The sequence below is a fragment of the Mustela nigripes genome, chromosome 4 (genome assembly GCF_022355385.1).
Source record: "Mustela nigripes isolate SB6536 chromosome 4, MUSNIG.SB6536, whole genome shotgun sequence".
NCBI classification, from domain to species: domain Eukaryota; kingdom Metazoa; phylum Chordata; class Mammalia; order Carnivora; family Mustelidae; genus Mustela; species Mustela nigripes.
In genome coordinates, this window is record NC_081560.1 from 61,920,347 (window position 1) to 61,939,203 (window position 18,857).

Here is an 18,857-nt window from a genome sequence, read left to right on the forward strand (position 1 = left end):
AGGAGCGTGCACTACGCATGCGTCCTCCCTCGGCTCGGCTAAATCCCGGAAGCGCAGCGGCTGTGACTGTGCACTCTCCGGGTTTTGTTACCTAGGTCTTTCAAGACTTAAAGGTAAAAGTCTAGCCCTGGAAAATTTAAAAGCAATAGTACCACCTTTTTCCGCCCTCCCCTATTAGGCCTTTTCCTTTTGCAAAGGAGGAAAAAATATTTGCCGTCTAGTCCAGGCTGTGCTAGTCGTTGCTCATGCTGGCGATGCTGGGAGTAGGATGAACTGGTTGGTAGACGCGGGTTTGGCAGCTGAAAATTCAAATCGTTTAAAATTTAGAACCTCTTGCCCGGTAGAAGGAAACCAAGCGCGGCAGGAGCCGTGTTTTGGGGAATTTGTTTTGCTTTGCTTTGGTTTTCCTTCTGGTTTTTGCACATGGGCCACCATCTTCCACCCCAGTGCCCTTAACTCAGTGGTTACAGCCGTAGGAGATCCCAGCTCAAATTCCTTCAGAGAATTTTACGTTTAATTAATATTAGCTGTTGTTACAATCACGGTCACAGCATGCATAGTAACCAAAGAAGGAAGTAATAGTACTTTATTTCTCTTCTAGCGGGATTGGTGTGTTTGGCTCGTGGAATATGAAGATAAGTAAAAGTAAGAAATACAAGTTATATCCACATGTGAGATAATAAACTTCACACAATGTTGGCGAAAATGTAATCTCATAACTTTCTGACAATAAGGCAGTATGTATGAAGAATATTAAAGATTTTGGCGCACCTGGCTGGCTTAGTCGGAGCAGAGTGGACTCTTGATCTCCAGGTCCTGAGTTCCAGTGCCATCTTGGTTGTAGAGATTACTAAAAATAAATGAACTTTAAAAAAAAGTATTGAATATTTTAACTATCTCATCCTTTAGCTCAGCAGTCTCACCCTTTGGAATTTATCCTAAAGCTAACAAGAATTCCTGTACAAAGTATGTTCATTTAACCTAAATGTCCAGAATGAGGTATTGATTAAATCATTGTCAACCCCTCTTTAGCTAAATCTTCCAAAGGTGGAGGAGGAGGAGAGGGGATGGCATCTTCCCCTAAAATCGTTTGAATTTTCAAAATAAATAGCTTGGCTATGACAAATCAGAATCTTGGGGACTCTACTGTCCCAATGGAAAAGAGATAGACAACAGTATTTGCATACATTTTCAGAGTGTTCACAGATTTTCTTGAAGTCTGTGCATTAAGACCAGACTAAAAATCCTGGCTGTGAAATAATTAATAAGGACTAAAATGGCAAGAAAATGGGTTATAAAACCCAATTAGATAAAGATGGCTGTACTGTATTTAGACCTAAAGCAGTACAACAATGGTGTTATATCTGCTAGCCATTATTTCTCCTTGCTTTCAAAAGTGGCTTTGGGAAATGACAGTTAAGAATTAGAGATACAGAGACAGGAATCAGCCATGTATCTATACTAGGTGACACCACATTTCTTTTCAGAAAACTGAACAGATTAATCCTCTTTTTGCAGTTTTTAAAAACTTCCTCTGTCCAAAAAGTATTCTCTTATTTAAATCGAGTTTAACATTTGAAGGAATGTCCCATTTATGAAATGGGACACCCGTGATTCTGGCTATAGGGGTTTTTTGGAGTTGCTTCAGTGGCCAGCAAAGTGAGGAATGGTGGAAAGATGTCCAAGTAGATTTGTTGCTTTTATGGCATTAGGTCATTTGCCCTAACCATGTAAGTAATTCTCTAATATAAAACAATGATTTTCATGTAAGAATGAATGAATAAAAATCAAATTATTTAAACATTTAAAGTTTTAAGTCCTAAGGGACCGCCTATATCAAGCTCATCACTTCCATATCTAGTATTCCCTACCTGAAAGTAATTTTTTTTTAAAAATCTAGCTAAATCCTATAGTTAAATAACATTGTATTTTCTCATTGCATATTAAATCTGAAGTGGAAGATGAGAAACAAAATATCTGACCAGAGATTCCACACGTGACTCCCCATGACGGAGAGCTGGGAGGCAGCCAGGCAGGGACAATGCAGCCCCGCCCTAAGAGGAAACTACCCTAAGAGGATTTTACACCACCCTGGAAGGAGCCCTCCACCCTTTCCCTTGTGATTGATAGATGACAACTTGATTGGATGTCAGGCCCCGGGGTTGGGAGGGGTTGTTAATCAGGTTAAAACAGCCCACTAAGAAGCCCATAAAAAAACCCTAGACTTAGAAACTGCGGTTGCAACCCTCTCAGGTCTGCTTCTTTCTTGGGAGCTTTGTATTATTACTTTGCTATCACTCAATAAACCTTGCTTTAATGCCCACCACTCTGTCTGGCCTACCTCTTCATTCCTTGAAGTGGTGTGACCAAGAACCATGGGCACCCAAGGAAAAATTACTGCAGCACCTGGTTTTCCAGTCTTCTAAAGTCACCCTTTACATTAAGAGGCAAATGAACTTTAAATAAGTAGAGAGAGAAGAAGGAGAAGTCTTTTTAGGCCCCCATCGATTTTCTGTGATCTTACTGCCTATTTGCCTTAACATTTTTTTTTTTTAAGATTTTAGTTATTTATTTGATAGAGAGAGAGCATACATAGGCAGAGTAGCAGGCAGAGGGAAAAGCAGGCTTTTCAAGCAAGGAGCCACATGTGAGACTTCTGGGATGAAGACCCAAGCAGTTATTTAGGCAAATACCTAAATGACTGAGCCATCCAGGTGCCCACCCTAACACAACTTCTAACAGAGCTTTCCAGATGTCAAAATTACAAATAACAGCAAAAACCTCAGTAGTTAACGATAAGGAAATAAAGAGAATGCAAAAACTACCATCTTTAACAAGCCAGGACATAGCCTAACTATATCAGAGACAATAAAATAGTAGCAAAAGCCCCCATAATTCCCTGTGTTGTTTCAAAAGTAAGCCGGTTGCTGCATTCTTTACCAGAGAAAAGGAGCCCAAGACACCAGCTTATAATTAATTACTCTTAGAGCAGGCCCATAGCCCCTTCTCCTTGTCCAACAGTTACCTCTGCTTCATTATATTAAAGTCTCCATCCTGGGAGTAGCACAAGCTTTATTAACATAACATAGGACTGGGTATATAGGGGTGTTTTTTTAAGAATACCTGTGCAGTGTTATGCCCACCTTTCCTTTTGATGACAAAACTCCTATTTCTGAATATTGATCCTCACCCTAAGTAAAAGAAACTCATTTACCCCACTCAGGGAGTTATCACTTTGGAAATTATTCACAGTGATCTTAATTACTGTAAATAAAGTTTCCTCTGTGACCATTCCACCTAGTGTAATCTCTACTCACCAAGGAGAGAATTTATGTTCTATTACACTTCTTCAAGGGAGTGCATTCCCCAATTTTTCTAAATATATCTGAGAAGAGAGAGGCTTACAACTTTGTTGATAATTGACCATGATTATTTTATGTGCTTTGCTCCTGGCTCATGTTTTGATCACTTTGTCCTATCTAATCCCTGCTTCTGGATGATGCTTCTCTCTATAACCCTTTGCCAAGTGTTTAAACATGGTTCCTTTCCATCATACCGCAAGTCAACAATAAATGCAAGCCATATATGTAATTTAAAATTTCCTAGTAGCTGTGTTAGAAAAAATAAAAAGAAATAGATAAGATTAATTGTAATAACCCAGTATGTCCAAGACATTATTATTTCAACATGTGTAATAAAAGGTAATTAATGAGATATTTTACATTCTTTTTTCATATGAAGTCAGAAATTTGCCCGATTCAATTTAGGGTAACCACATTTCAAGTTCTTAATAGCCGCATGTGGCTAAGACAACTCTTTTAGACAACATAGCTGCATACAGTAACACAAAACACCAGCAGAGTTCCTAGGATTTTTTGATTATGAAGAGCCAAAAAGCTCTAGTTTTAGAGAGAAAATATCAATTACATTTTATCTTAATATCTGTTGAGATTTTTGTGCTAACCCCAAACTTTCCTTTAATTTTCCTTTAATTTCCTTTAATTGTGCTTGTTCTCTCTTTCTAAATACTGGTATCTAAAGTTCCTCCACACTGTGACTCCTAAATTATGACAGTTTGGTCTAGTTTGGCCTATTGACCTTATTACTTTTTGTATTTTCCAACATGGGACCCCTAACAAAGATTTTTGGGAATTTTCATGAACCACCAAAGTGCATAAGATGACCAGGTTAGTTTCATATTTAAGACAGAGGAGGCATGTAGAAACTGGCATACCTATAAGAGGTGTGTCAGAATATATGTGCCTAACATTCTAATTTCAGCTTTTCAATTTTTTGAGGTTGAACTACCTGTTCAATTCTGTTGATCTCCAGGTTAGTCTTCAAATTTTATACATTAGTAATTAATAACAATGACCTTAAAAGAGTAACAAATATTATTATATAGAAGAGGGCATTGGGCATCAGTACAGAACAATGCCCATTCAAGTCAGTGTTCTACTTTGAGCAGAAACAATTTATGATTTCTGAAAAGACCTGTTTTATCTCTAAGAAATCAACCTCAAAAACAATGTCTTTCCTTCTCTATTGCTTAAGATGTAGTGAGGTAAACAGGTAAATCAATGGAATAATGAAATATGATAAGTATGTGAATGATAGAAGAATGCTGCTTAAGTACCACTAAAAGATTGATGAAGATTCCCTGGAGAAGGTGAGGAATGTGTAGGAGAGTTCTAATTTATTTTTTTATTTCCTTAATGTTTTATCAGGTTATAATTGGATACCATTAACTGTACATGTTTAAAGTGTACAACCTGACAAGTTTGAACATACACATGTACTTGTGAAACCATAACCATAATCAAAATAATGAATATATTCACTAACACAAAAATTTCCTTGTGTCCTTTGTAATTCCATCTTGCTATTCTTCCACTGATCTATCTTCTGTCATTATAGATTAGCTCACATTTTCTAAAAATTTACATTAAGTGAATCAGATAATATATACTCTGCTTTTTCTAGATTTTTTCATTCATTCTGCTTATTTTGAGATTTATCCAACATGTTGCAAGTACCATAGTCCCTCCTCTTTTTTTTTTTTTTAAGATTTTATTTATTTATTTGACAGAGAAACATCACAAGTAGGCAGAGAGGCAGGCAGAGAGAGAGGGGAAGCAGGCTCCCTGCTGAGCAGAGAGCCTGATTCAGGCATAGTCCCTACCTTTCTATTACTAAGTATTCCCTTATAAAGATATACCACAGTTTGTTCACTTATTGATAATATTTGGGCTACTTTCAACTTTCTGTCTGTTATATAAGCAAACCTGCTATGAACATTCATGTATAAATCTTTCTAAGACATGTTGCTTACATTTCTTAAGAGTGTATACCTAGAAGTAGAGCATCTGTGACAGGTTATGTTTAAAATTTTAGGGGTTCCTGGGTGGCTTAGTTGGTTGGGTGGCTGCCTTTGTCTCATGTCATGATTCCAGGCCCTGGGATCCAGCCTCAAGCCCAGCATCGGCTCCCTGCAGGGAGCCTACTTCCCCCTCTCTCTCTGCTTGCCTCTCTTCCTACTTGTGATCTCTCTCCCTGTCAAATAAATAACTAAAATCTTCAAAAAAAAAAAAAAAAAAAAAAGAATTACCAAATTGAGTGTTGCTAAGGACTAGTTGCCATTTAAAAAACAAATAAATAAATAAATAAAGTCATGTATACATTTTAGAAATATTATTCAGGAATTGTTGATGAAAATGAATGGGGAGGGGGTGGGTGGGATATTAGAGGCTGAGAGACCTGATAGGAAGTATGAGAAGAATCCAGAGCAAACATAATGATGCCTGGTGAACAGGAGAAAATGAATAGGGAGGAATAATTGGAAAACAGAGTCAACATGATTTGATTATCACTAAGCATTTCCTGAGAGACTATGGAAGGAGTTAAATATAGAATTTGGAGAAAGGAGTTTTTAATTTTGTAACTTATTTTTTTAAAGATTTATTTATTTATGAGAAGGAGGAGGGGTAAGGGAAGAGGGAGAGAAAATCTCAAGCAGACTCCCCACTGAGTGCAGAGCCCAAATTGGTTCTCAATCCCATGACCCCGAGACCACGACCTGAGCCAAAACCAAGTCAGACGCCCAACAAATGGAGCCACCCAGGTGCTCCAGAGAAAGGAGGGTTTTGTTGTTGTTCTGTTTTAAGATTTATTTATTTGACAGAGATCACAAATAGGCACAGAGGCAGGCAGAAGCCGGGTAGGTGGGGAAGCAGGCTCCCTGCTGAGCAGAGAGCCCGATGCTGGGCTCGAGCCCAGGACCCTGAGATCATGACCTGAGCCGAAGGCAGAGGCTTAACCCACTGAGCCACCCAGGTACCCCGAGAAAGGAGTTCTTAAGTTTAAACAAAATCAGTGATGTAGCTGGGGAATAGAGTTATATAACTTGAAATTTAATGATTTGTTTTATATATTCTATTTCCTGACAAACTGGTGGAATGAGATTGATGAGATGGCTGATAGACCAAGCTTGTCCTTAAATTAGGAATAGCTACTGGTAATCAAGGAAGAGATAAAGCCCACTGTACTAAAAATATATGTCCATATGTTTTCCAAATTGAAGATTATTTGAGATTCAAATAATGTATTCTCATAGTTTTGGTATCTTAGTATCTCTCATAACATATTTTGAGGTTATATATTAAACCAAATGATCAGAACATCAATCCAAATGAGACAACAAATCTAATAAGTTATTTGAAAGACACTGGGACTATTCAAGTTGGAGTTCTGGTAGATGGAGGGAAGGGGAAATGACAATTTTTTTTTTTTTTCTCTAGTGGCCACAGCTGTAGAGGAAGTCAGAGAATGATGGCAAGTTTTATGTGCTCAGCTGGGCAGTTAGTCAAGTCCAAAAGCTGAATGCAGCTGGAACAGACAAGATGGTTAGTAATAAAGAGACAAAAGGTTTTAGGAAGAAGCAATCCTTAAAAACAGAGTGAGAAAGCCAACATAAAGCAAGTTAAGAATCTAGGAAGACTGGGCAATACATCTGTGGTAGGTGCTAATCCAAGAATTGAGCTTAATAATAATTAAAAGGCTTAAGGTAAGTTCTACTTATATATTTCCTACCAAAGGTCATACTTTTTCTCAAAGTACAGGGAGACTCAAGTATGCATAGATAGAAGAGAAGGGAAACATGACTGGAGTGAGAGACTTGGGGAGTAAGAAACAAGGCCAGATATGAGTCACAGGGGACCAAATAGCTTTCTACAACATAAATGCAAGGAAGAATAATCAGTAAAATTGAATGGTTAGGAGAGAAAAGAAGGAAGTATTTTCGGTTTTTTAGTAAGTGAACATCACCACTGTTGGCAAAGTGGAGAACTGGATCCAGAAATCCTTGAGGAGAAGTTCTGAAAAGTTACAGGAAACTTTTGCTCCACTTTACAAGCACAAGCCAGAGAGGATTTATTTTTAGTTTAGATTTCTTTTTTTGTTTTGTTTTTTTAAAGACTTTACCTATTTGGCAGAAAGAGACACAGCAAGAGGGGGAATACAAACAGGGAGCGGGAGAGGGAGAAGCAGGCTTCTGGCCAAGCAACAAGCCCAACGCAGGACTTGATCCCAGAACCCTGGGATCATGACCTGAGCCAAAACCAGACGCTTAACAACTGAGCCACCCAGCCTCCCCAAGCCAGAGAAGATTTTAAAAATCATTTAAAACAAAACACAAAAAAAGCTTGTCAAAGACCTGAGGACACAAACTCTAGTAATCTTAATCCAAAAAGCAATAGCAACCTCTGAAAAGAAAAGAAAGTGACAGCTGCTTTCATTTCTTACAGAGCAGTTTATGGTACGTAAAGTACATTTATACTACATGAATGCACCAGAAACGGAGGTGAAGGGAGGTCAGCCAAATGTTTAATGATTGAGTGTGTGTTGGAATGATAAGATAACAATCTCCTGGAGCTCCAGTCAGAGTCAGTCTGTACCCACCCTCTGACTTTGTTCCAAAGGTCGGAGTGCTCAAAAGTATGTGAAAAGCGGGGAGTGAGATAGGATTGCTGGGAGCAGTCTTTTAGGGATTCCAGCCTTCATCAACTCTACTGCAGTAACCCTCTAGAAGCTGGGGGCAGGGCAACAGGTTGGAGAAAATTATACTAAGACACAAAGATGGCAAGACTGAGAGATAAAGGGAGTAACCCTTGGACATGTTGGAAGCTGAAATTTGAGCTAACAGAGTTATCAGGTACAAAAATCTACAAAGTTTGGCCAGTGCTGAGAACCCAAAAACATTTTAAGGGAATGAATTGAGTCTAGTTAGAGCTTAAACAAAGTCTAGACTCAGCAGTTCTAGAGATTCAATAGACTAAAACTTCCAAACAAGAAGGCTGATAGAAAAAGTGGCAAGATATTTTTTAGAGCAAATATTATTTACTCTTCTCTCTTTTTTTTAATAATATCTAGCATCCAGTAAAAATTACAAGATGCGTGAAGACAAAAGAAAATATGGGCCTGGGTCTAAAGAGAAAACTGCTAATAGAGGCAAATATAAAAGTCTCCCATTTGTTGTAATTATTTGAAAGGGACTTTAAAATCACTATGATAAATATGGTACAGACTCTGTAGAGAAGGTGGACACATTGGGAACTGTTAAAAAAAAGGAAATGCAAGAAATAGACTAAGTAAAATATCAGACAAAAAATTCCACTTGATGGTATTTCTGGCAAACTTGATGCAGCAGAGGAAAGAATCTATAAACTTAAGACAGGTTAATAGAAATTATACAAACCAAATATAAGGAGTGAAAAAAAAAAAAAAGGACAGGTGGAAAAAGTGTCTGATATCTGCATGACAATATCAAATGACCTAGCACACATGTACTTGGAATCCAGGGAAAACCTAGAGAATCATATAAAAAAAATTTAATACCAGTTATAGGAAAAAGACACATACTGAATAGAGGGGAACAATGATAAGGGGGGGGGAGTCAGTAGTGACTTTTATAGCAAAAACAATGAATGCCTTAGAAAATGGAATGACATTTTTGAAGTGACCTAAGAATATATTTTTTTAAATTATGCCAATTTAAATTCAACATTTAGGAAAAAAATACTTAAATATTTCAGGAAAATATAAACTGTAGCTTTGGAAGTTAAGTCTTTCAGTCAGCAAAGCAAAAGAAAATGTACATAGACGTTGTACTGTCATTCATAAAATTGTTGCAGGAGGAGATACAGAACTTCTGATATCATACAATTATAGGATACATATATGTGGGAATTGAACAATTAAATGATGGGATGGCAGACAAGTGGAGCCAGGGTTTTCAATACTGGATTGGGAATTTACAAATGAATAAGGGGAAGAGGCTACAATAATCAAGGCAATATGGGTTACAATTGGATATGTCAGTATAAACTTATATTTAGCTTAATACAGATAGTTATAACAGAAATGTTTACAGATTCTTGTATATGTACACGTTAGTACACACACATAGATTTCCTTTCCTTATCAGTAGAGAGGGCATGGAAGCAATAACACCTCAGTGGCAACAAGCACACCTAGTAGTCAGACCTTGATTTCTAATACCATTACTTAATAAAAGGAACTAAAGCTCCTGGGAGAAATGGATTATTCTAGAATTGGATCAGGAATTATACAGAAAATAAGAAATTGCTTAAGGAAATAAACAAAACATGCATACAAGTCATAGAACCCTATAACGAGGTGGTGTATCAAAGGGACACAAGAGCCCATTTATTTTAGAAAGAGTGCAAGTATGCAAGTGTGGAAAGGAGCAGAGGGAAAGAATCTTCAAGCATACTCCCTACTGAGTGTAGAGCCTGACACAGAGCTCAATCCCAGGACCCATGAGATGATGGCCTGAGGGCAAATCAAGAGTCAGACACTCAATCAACTGAGCCATTCAGATACCCCACAGCTTAAAAGCAATTTTTTTAAAAGATTTTATTTATTCATTTATTTGACAGAGAGAGAGAGAGAGACAGCACAAGCAGGGGGAGCAATAGGCATAGGGAGAGGGAGAAACAGACACCTTGCTGAGCGAGGAGCCCAATGTGGGGCTCGATTCCAGGGAACCCTTGGATCATGACCTGGGCCAGAGGCAGACACTTAACCAACTGAGCCACTCATGCGCCCCAAGCTTACAAGCATTTCAGTTGCTCCACATGCTCACCAATAGAGAGTTTGTATGTACCCCTACGTCTTATTAATAGTTTACATTAGTATGTAAACTTTGTTATAATTAATAAACCAATATTGATGAACTTGGCATTTTCAGGTTTTTTTTGGTTGTGTTTTTGGCCCTTTAAGTGGATGGCCAGCAGTGTATCATTATAATTTTAATTTGCATTTCCTGATGACTAATGGTATTCATTACCTTTTCATTTTCCAATTGTCCATTACTCTGTATACTCTTGCAAGATATCTGCCATGTCTTTTGCCCATTTCTTTTTTTTTTAAAGATTATATATATATTTTTTTTGACAGAGATCACAAGTAGGCAGAGAGGCAGGCAGAGAGAGAGAGAAGGAAGCAAGCTCCCTGCTGAGCAGAGAGCCCGATGCGGGGCTCGATCCCAGGACCCTGAGACCATGACCTGAGCTGAAAGCAGAGGCTTTAACCCACTGAGCCACCCAGCGCCCCTCTTTTGCCCATTTCTTAATTGGATGTTTTGTCTGTTTATGCTTGATTTGTGAGAGTTTCTATATATTCACAATCTTTTGTCAGATAATTCTATTTCCCAGTCTATAACTTGCCTATTTGATGGGTACTTAGTAAGAAGAAATACTTAATTTTGATATGGACCGACCAATATATCATTATGCTTTTATAGTCCTGCCCATAAATATTTTAATAAATAATATACTTAATATGTAATTTAGTAAATATATCTTCTCATAAATCTTTCCCTGCCCTAAATTGGTAAGAAGACAGTACCAGAGAATTCCCATGTACCCTACACTCAATATCCATCAGTACATTTGTTATAAAGAATCTACATGGAAAAAAGAAATGCGTACAATGATTCACTTACATAAATTTTAAGAAAAGGCAAAATTAATATGTGGTTATAGAAATCTGAAAGTGGTTGCCTCAGGTGGAGATAGAAATGGACAGGAAAGGGGGCATAAAGGAACTTTCTGAGATTATATAAATGTTCTTTATATTGTTGTGGGGAATAGTTAAAGGATTGCATAAGATTGCCCTGCATATTTAATGAAGCACTTAGGATCTTCATTTTTAACATATGTAAATTAGACTTCAATAAAAAAATTAAAATTTATGCTTTAAAAAAATCAAACAATTAGGCACATTTTGCCTTCTTTCCTTCTTCCAGCCTGGAGGTTCCTATTTGTTTTGTCTTTTTTCTCCCCCCACTAAGATTTTATTTATTTATTTGTTTATACAACACAAGTGGGACAAGGGTCAGAGGGAGAGGGAAAGAGAATATTAAGCTGACTTCAAGCAGAGCCCAAGGTGGGTCTTGATCTCATGACCCTGAGATCATGGACTGAAATCAAGAGTCAGATGCTTAATGGACTGAGCCACCCATGCACCCCTGTCTTGTCTTTTCATTTCTGAGGCAATACTTCATATTTTTTCCCTCAAAGTTCCCTCTAAGTGCATTAGTTTGAGGCCCTATTTGATGTTGGTATCCCATAATTCCCATTAATATTCAGAGTTTGACTCTAAATTCCTGTTGTTCCAGAAGGTTTGCCTTCGTCTGGCCTGTGTTCCCTGGTCTTTTTGCTTCATTTTCTTTGTTGCCCAAACTGTTTTCCTGAATTTTGAACCTATTGCCTCTTCTGACCTTTAGTACCTGTGTGAACTTTCAAGTTCCTTCTTTTGTCTGTGTATTTTTATCATTCACTGTACTGTCTCCACAATGCTACTCCATGAAATAGAGGAACCATATGTTGGTTTTGAAATAAATGTTAGCGTTGCATAATCTTGAAATAAATTAATTTTATAAAATTAATTTTATAAAAAGTACATTAAAATAATGGGAATAATAGGGTGAATAATAAATGGGATTTGATGCTTCGACTGTATTTGAATAGATGCAATTTCTCCTATACACAGGGCTGATCTGATCATAAATAATTTGGATGAAACTTTTAAATTCAATATATAGTAATGTCATAAAAATCATTGTTTACTCTATAACTTAAATTCTCTTTCATATTTATATGAAATATAAAGATATTTATATATTTATATAACTATATATTTATAGTTAGTTTTCTTATTTATTTTTAAGATTTGGTTGGACAAAGAGATTACAATGAGATATGAGATACATACGTGATACTCAGAATTTTGAAACAGACAGTAGATATGGATTGAATCTTCTAAACCAAAAGGCAAAGTTGACAGTGGCTTAAAGGAATTGATATCAGATGATAATAGCAACATGCCATTTGCACTCTAATCTAGAGGAGTTAGAGAATGTTGTCAAATACTAGAAAAAAGGAATGAGAAATGGGTCCTGCTGAGCTGGCTGATTAATTCCACACAAGTGTGCCCTTTTATTCATCTGGTCACATTTGTTGCAAAATTTCGCCCCTGAGTATCTGACCTTGGGCATATCAGCTTGACCGTGGACTGTGATGGCTATTTAACAGGATACGGACAGCTTCTGCAAAAAAATCCAAGTACAAACACTGCCAGGACTCTGCAGTCCTTGCTCTCTTGCCTTTCTTGTCTTCTTATTCTTTCTGCCCTGTGGTTTCATATCTGCTCTGTTTTCTGCTTGGAATGTGCTCATCACCTTCCAATCACAGTTTTATGTTTTTACTGCTTAATCATTATTTTCCAACTAATGTTAAATACATAGTGTATCATCAGTGCCTTACTTTTATTATCCTCATTCTTAAGAATTAATGATCTACATGGAAGCCCACCCACCCGCTTTGCTTGTGGATTTACTTGAACACTTTCCTTAATATAATTGTCTTGATGACATTTCGAACCCATTTGTATTAAAATATTTTGGAGAGGTCATAGAATTCTTGGCAGCAATACTTTGAGTCACAAATACAAAAGTAAATAACAGGCAGGGAACATTTGAATAGACTTTGGCACCAGCCAAGTAAACCAATTGAATGACACAATCTGCTGTTTAAATCTACTACCTGATGACTAATGGAAAATTACAGAACCTTGCTTCGCTTCTAACCTTGACATTCTTATAAGGTTTAGTTTGGTGAGAGATCAGGCATGCGTATGTAGTGAGGAGAACACCCAAACGAAAATAAGCCTTGTTAAAAACAATCATCTGTGAGAATGTTCTTACTTGTTTTCTTGTACTCCTGGCACCAGAAGTTGGCTAATTACATAGAGGTCATTGTTGCAAATGTGCCTGGGAGGATTCTTTTATTAGGATTCTATGAACACTTTATGTTTCTGTTTAGAATCACTGAACTGAACTCACTATAGAATGAGAACTTATATAAAATTTAGTATGCAATCAACTGGGAACACAATTATGTGCAATAGACAATGAATTTCCATATTCCTTTTTCACTGAGAAATTGCAATAAAATTCACTCTGTTCTTTGTCAGAATGTCACCTTTTTAATCAAGTCTGGATTCGTGTCTTGTGATTTCCAAGTATGTTAAATATTCTGCTGTGTTTCTCAAAGCTTGTGTTCCCTATTGGCTTATATATTTTTAAAATTCTTAGTCTAAGTCTCCAAAATCTGTTTTCAGCATTGTTTTTATTGGTTATAATTTTTGTGAAGGTTGATATTTTTCTTTCTTTCTTTTTTTTAATAAAGTGCTTAGTGCCAGTTTTGTATTTCTAGATACAGCTTATTTTTCTTTTTAGGGAAAATATGTTGTAACTCTCTTCTTTTATGGATGTTCTTGTTCTCTGAGTAACTGCACAGTGGTTTAGTTATCATAAGTGAGGTACAGAATTCTACTGATTTTGAATGAAAGAATGTAGCTGAAAAGAGCAGAAATATATTAAGGATGATACTTTTGTGGATTAAAAATAACCCGTGGATTCTTAATTCTAAATTATTTTATGCAGATATCAATTACCTATAGATAATTCTGAACATATAGATGACTGAACCTCAAAATTTTTGTCCACAATTATCTGAAAACAAATGGCTTTAGTGTAGTGTAGAAAAAATAACCTGAAGGATTTCTTTTAAAATATTAAGACCTAGGTGCCAATAGATGATATGGTTTATAATAATGGCCTGCATACTTAATTATATAATTGATATTATATAAGATTATTTTTTTCCCTCTTGGCACAAAGCACTCCAAAGTTCCACTGACCTGTTTTCTGTATTGATACCTCACGTAGAACCTAGGTGAGAAATAATACTTTCAGCTATACCCCAAATTAGTATTTTCTCACATAAGAGTAAAATTAATTTCATTTTGGCAAAATACCTTAGGAAATTTTTGATCGCCATGTGGTTGTAGATCTATGAAATTGTTAATAAGATGTATAAGTACATAGACATCTCTTAGGTGTAGCAATGGGCAGACCATGTGTTGTTTCCAAACAAAAGTATAAGCCTTGTAAGTATACAAGGCTGCTTTCCAAGTTACACTGTTTGAATTCAAGATTTCTTCATGTGTTTTTAAGTTATGTGGATGTTTTTCTTAAATTACAGTGTTTCATTCACATTTTGAAAGTATTTCGTGGGGGTGAAATCAGAAAATACCTATCTTTTGTGTAAGTGAAAAAGGCAGGGGAACTAAAATTCACATTTATCGGGAAGTTTGAAAAGTAATTTTATCCCAGACCACATTTCCACAAGTATCATAGGTGAACAATAAATAGTTGTTGTATGAATAAATGCTTATCAAAGAGAGGAATATTTCTTACTATAATTTGAACCAGGTATATTTTATTGTTAAATGATGCTAAAGCCTGAGATATGGAAAACTAACCAGCCAGCTCCACTCATCATTAGTAGTCACTCATTATTACTTATGATCCTCATTTGTGTTGGTTCATTTATTGTCTACTCCCTCCCTGCCAGTTATCAATACTTTGACCCCAACAAAAACACGTTACTGCTCTGAGCTCTTGTAAGCACTGGAACTCCTTCATATGACTCATGAAGCATTGTCTAAAAAAGGAAGAAAGGAAGGAAGCAACCATAAACTATGGAATGATAATGAGACTTATTATATAACAACATGGTAATTAATAGCCAGTTAGGAGGACACTAATTAAAGTGAACCACATGGCCTGACTGTAGTGCTATATTGATGGATAGCACCATTCCATAGAGGCAGCGAAAAGGAGATCCTCCTCTTCTTATTGGGAATACCCAACATCTGTTAAACATTGTTTCTCCTTTGTTTCCTCCACCTCCCAGTGGGAAAGTGCTTATTACAAAACCTAGATTTTAAGGTTAAGGATTCATACAATGGCTATTTATTTATATATTTATTTATTCATGTAATTATAAATTAAATTTCTTGGCTTTCTACTCATCTCTCCATGTACTTCCACCCCACAAGCCTCTTCTCTCTAAAAACCCTCATCTTCTTGTTCGGTAGTTCACCAACTATAAATCAAGATGTTTATGTAGATTGAACAGAAATATTCTCTTGAAGCACTCACGTTTATATTCATGTGAATTTCCATCAAAAAATTTAAAAGTTACATTAACCAAACTCATATTTTGTTGCAATAGAAATGCCTTGAAGGTGTCCTTTCTCTGACTTACCTTGGATGTTTGCAAACGTTATAAGCAGTAGTAATTATAGTACAGCTAAAAAATATTTCCTTACTTATATTAACATCAACTTGAAATAAAATTTGTATTAGTGGTAACTCAAAAGTATGGAGAGTAATAAATAATTTTATTAGGAAAATGCAGAATAGTATAAACATGAAATGCTAATGGTAACATCATGACGTATGTTTTAAATTTGAAGAGAGAAATGGAACACTTGAATAATGGCAAAGCATCAGATCTTTTAATATGACCAAGCATACTTGAAACAGATTTACTTCCATTTATCACACATTATAAGTATTCTAATGTGACCAAGTGTAGGAGTCATTGAGGACAGTTTTAGAGAGAATTTAACAGGAATGTAATTCTGCAGAGGAGCACTGTCCATATTGTTTTACTGTTCTATTAGAGCTTCCCCCGTGGATTTGACTCATCTATCAGCTTTAGTTTTCTAATGGTCTCCAACAGGGAAGAGAATATTTTCTTTCACCACAGCTACTGTATCACTTAGATGCATGTTCCTTTTGATATATAAGGTAATCAGATGTATTACAGTTTAGTGAGTGTTGTTTTTTGAGTTAGGAGAGCACAGGCCAATTATATGGAATTGGACAACATTCAGTTGAATAGGTTGATTTAATACCTGGAATCAGTACTGGTAAATTGCTGGGAAGCCCCCCCCAAATTATTTTATCAATTATAGAATTGCTTTTGATATAATGGAAACCATAATAGACTCCAGATTTAGAGGACATTGTAACTTAATTAACAAGCAATATGATTAAGTGTCATTTTCAAATAAATAATAATATTGATCTAATGTGAGTAACACATATACTCATAGCAATTCTTCATAATATAGGGATCATTTGTATTCAGTCTCTCCTTTTCTCTCTCATAAACACACATATTATACATGTAACACACAAAAATACAGTTTTAAGATTTAAGAAATATTAAAAGCACTGAAATTAACTGATGTATACAGGAACCAAAGTCTCATTAGCATACTGCTTTTATCAACTAGTTAATTGATCATCGATACTCTAAAAACTTTCCTGCATTATTCAAAAGCCTAAATAATTAAATTCCAGAGTCAGAATTCTTTATGTTCTAAGTATTACCCACACTTTGGTGTGGATATTAAATGGTCTATTTAAAAATCTATTAAATGGTCAATATGTTTGCATCCTAACACTCAGATTATAGGTACTGTCTTGCATTTAAAAGGTCATACAGAAAAGGAGTTACTTTATTTGTAAGAGAACACATCTGCTTTTAAGTGCTGTCTTCAAAGTAAGTTTACTTCAGAATATTCTGGGTTTTCTTATAAAAACATTTTTATACATGGATAAAGAACTATAATTTGGTTATTTTATTAATAAGGGGATTTTTTAGAATCATTGCCTCTTAGATTCAGTATAGTTTGAAAAAGAGAAAAACAAACAAACAAAAAAAGTGGCCACTTTCAGGCTTATCACTTCTCATATAGGGAGAAAACAATGACTGGAAGGCACAGGGCTGAAGATTTAAACAAAAAATGTCTGAATCCAGTTTCATGGGTATATGTATCCATGTATGCATGTAACCCATCTTCCCTCTGTAAGGTTGATGTTACACCTTAATGAGTGTGTGCGTATTAGGGGGATGGTAGGATAAATATTTAATCTCTAACATTATGAATGTAATTTTTCACTTCAGCTGTGTAATGTAGAGGTGAATGATGACATATGACTTTAGAGTTAGGTAAAATAAAATACCAAGGTGGTATCTTGTACTGTCAGTGAAAGTCATCATTGCCCAACCAATAGAAAGTAAATGAACCCCTCCTCATCGGTCTGCAGTGAATCTATGAGGCTGATTTGTTTTAAATTCTTTAAGGATGGGGGTGTCTGGGTGGCTCAATTGTTAGGCTTCTGCCTTCGGCTCAGGTCATGGTCCCAGGGTTCTGGGATCAAGGCCTACATTGGGCTTCCTGCTTGGTGGGAAGTTTGCTTCTCCCTCTCCCACTTTCCCTGCTTGTGATCCTTCTCCCACTGTGTCTCTCTCTCTCTGTCAAATAAACAAAATCTTTTTTAAAAAAATTATTTGAGAATGTTCTCAATTTAGGATATTTTGCTTATGTGAATATTTTAGCATATTTTACATGATATGAATATGCATAATGAATTGAGTATTTGTAATCCAATACTTCAGTGCTTTTTCTTTTTTTCATTTATAATTTCCAGTTTAGATTTCATTTTTATTATGTTAATGAAAATTTGTTTTATTAGATAGTAACTCTGTATGGTTTACTAATGACCCTAAGGATTAGATAAGGATGCTTACCAAAGTCATAGAAATAGGGTCAAGAATATTATAGCATTCCCAGAGGAGTGAACAGTTTGTGGAGTTTCCTTCTGAAAAGAGAAATTAGAGTTGAGATAATAGTTTATGAATTTGTTATTTGTATGATGGTCAATGGAAGGATTTCTTAACATGTTTAAATCATCTTTTTCCAGACTTAACTCACAAACCCCAGTTAATTTATTTGATGCCAGTCTCTGGATAGTGCTTTCATATAGAACTTTCTGCAGTGATGTAAAATCCTTTATCTGCACTAATACAATAGCCATTAGTCATAAATAGGTATAGAAAACCTAAAATGTGACTAGTGTGATAGTGGAATTGAATTTTAAATTTTCTTTAATTTTAATTTATTTAAATAGTCACGCACACCTAGTGGCTATTCTATAGAATAGCACTTTGGCACTTCTATTTTATGGTATTCAGTAGAGGGGATGTTCATAATAATTATTATTTTGATTCTTACTCTGATAAATTGTGTTATTGGGGTTTGTAGGGTTGCAAGAGACACATGTCAGCTTTGACTAACTTAAATTAAGAGAAGGACTTATTCGGTAGCTATTGAAGTTAACTTGAATTAAATTGAATTGATCAACCAAACTTCAGAAAGGCAGCTGCAAGGACCTCAGTATCAGGAACCTGAGATTTATTTTTGTTTTGAGGGGCTTCCATTATCGTGACTAAGCTTTAACAGTCATCCAGAAAGAATCTTACTGCCTTCATGGATCAAATGTTTCTAACTGGATCAATATCCTTTGATATTGATGGAAGTGGAAGTCAACTGGAAATGATACTAGTACTAAA

General features: G+C 35.8%; 1 long non-coding RNA gene across 1 annotated transcript in view; it reads left to right on the forward strand.

Annotated features, from left to right (window-relative positions):
- Positions 1–29: 29 nt before the first annotated feature.
- LOC132015911 (uncharacterized) overlaps positions 30–18,857 on the forward strand; it is a 47,676-nt gene continuing 28,848 nt past the window's right edge. Inside the window, exons 1-2 of the long non-coding RNA XR_009403818.1 lie at positions 30–113; positions 602–645. This is a non-coding gene — a long non-coding RNA (uncharacterized LOC132015911). The remainder of the gene's footprint in view (positions 114–601; positions 646–18,857) is intronic.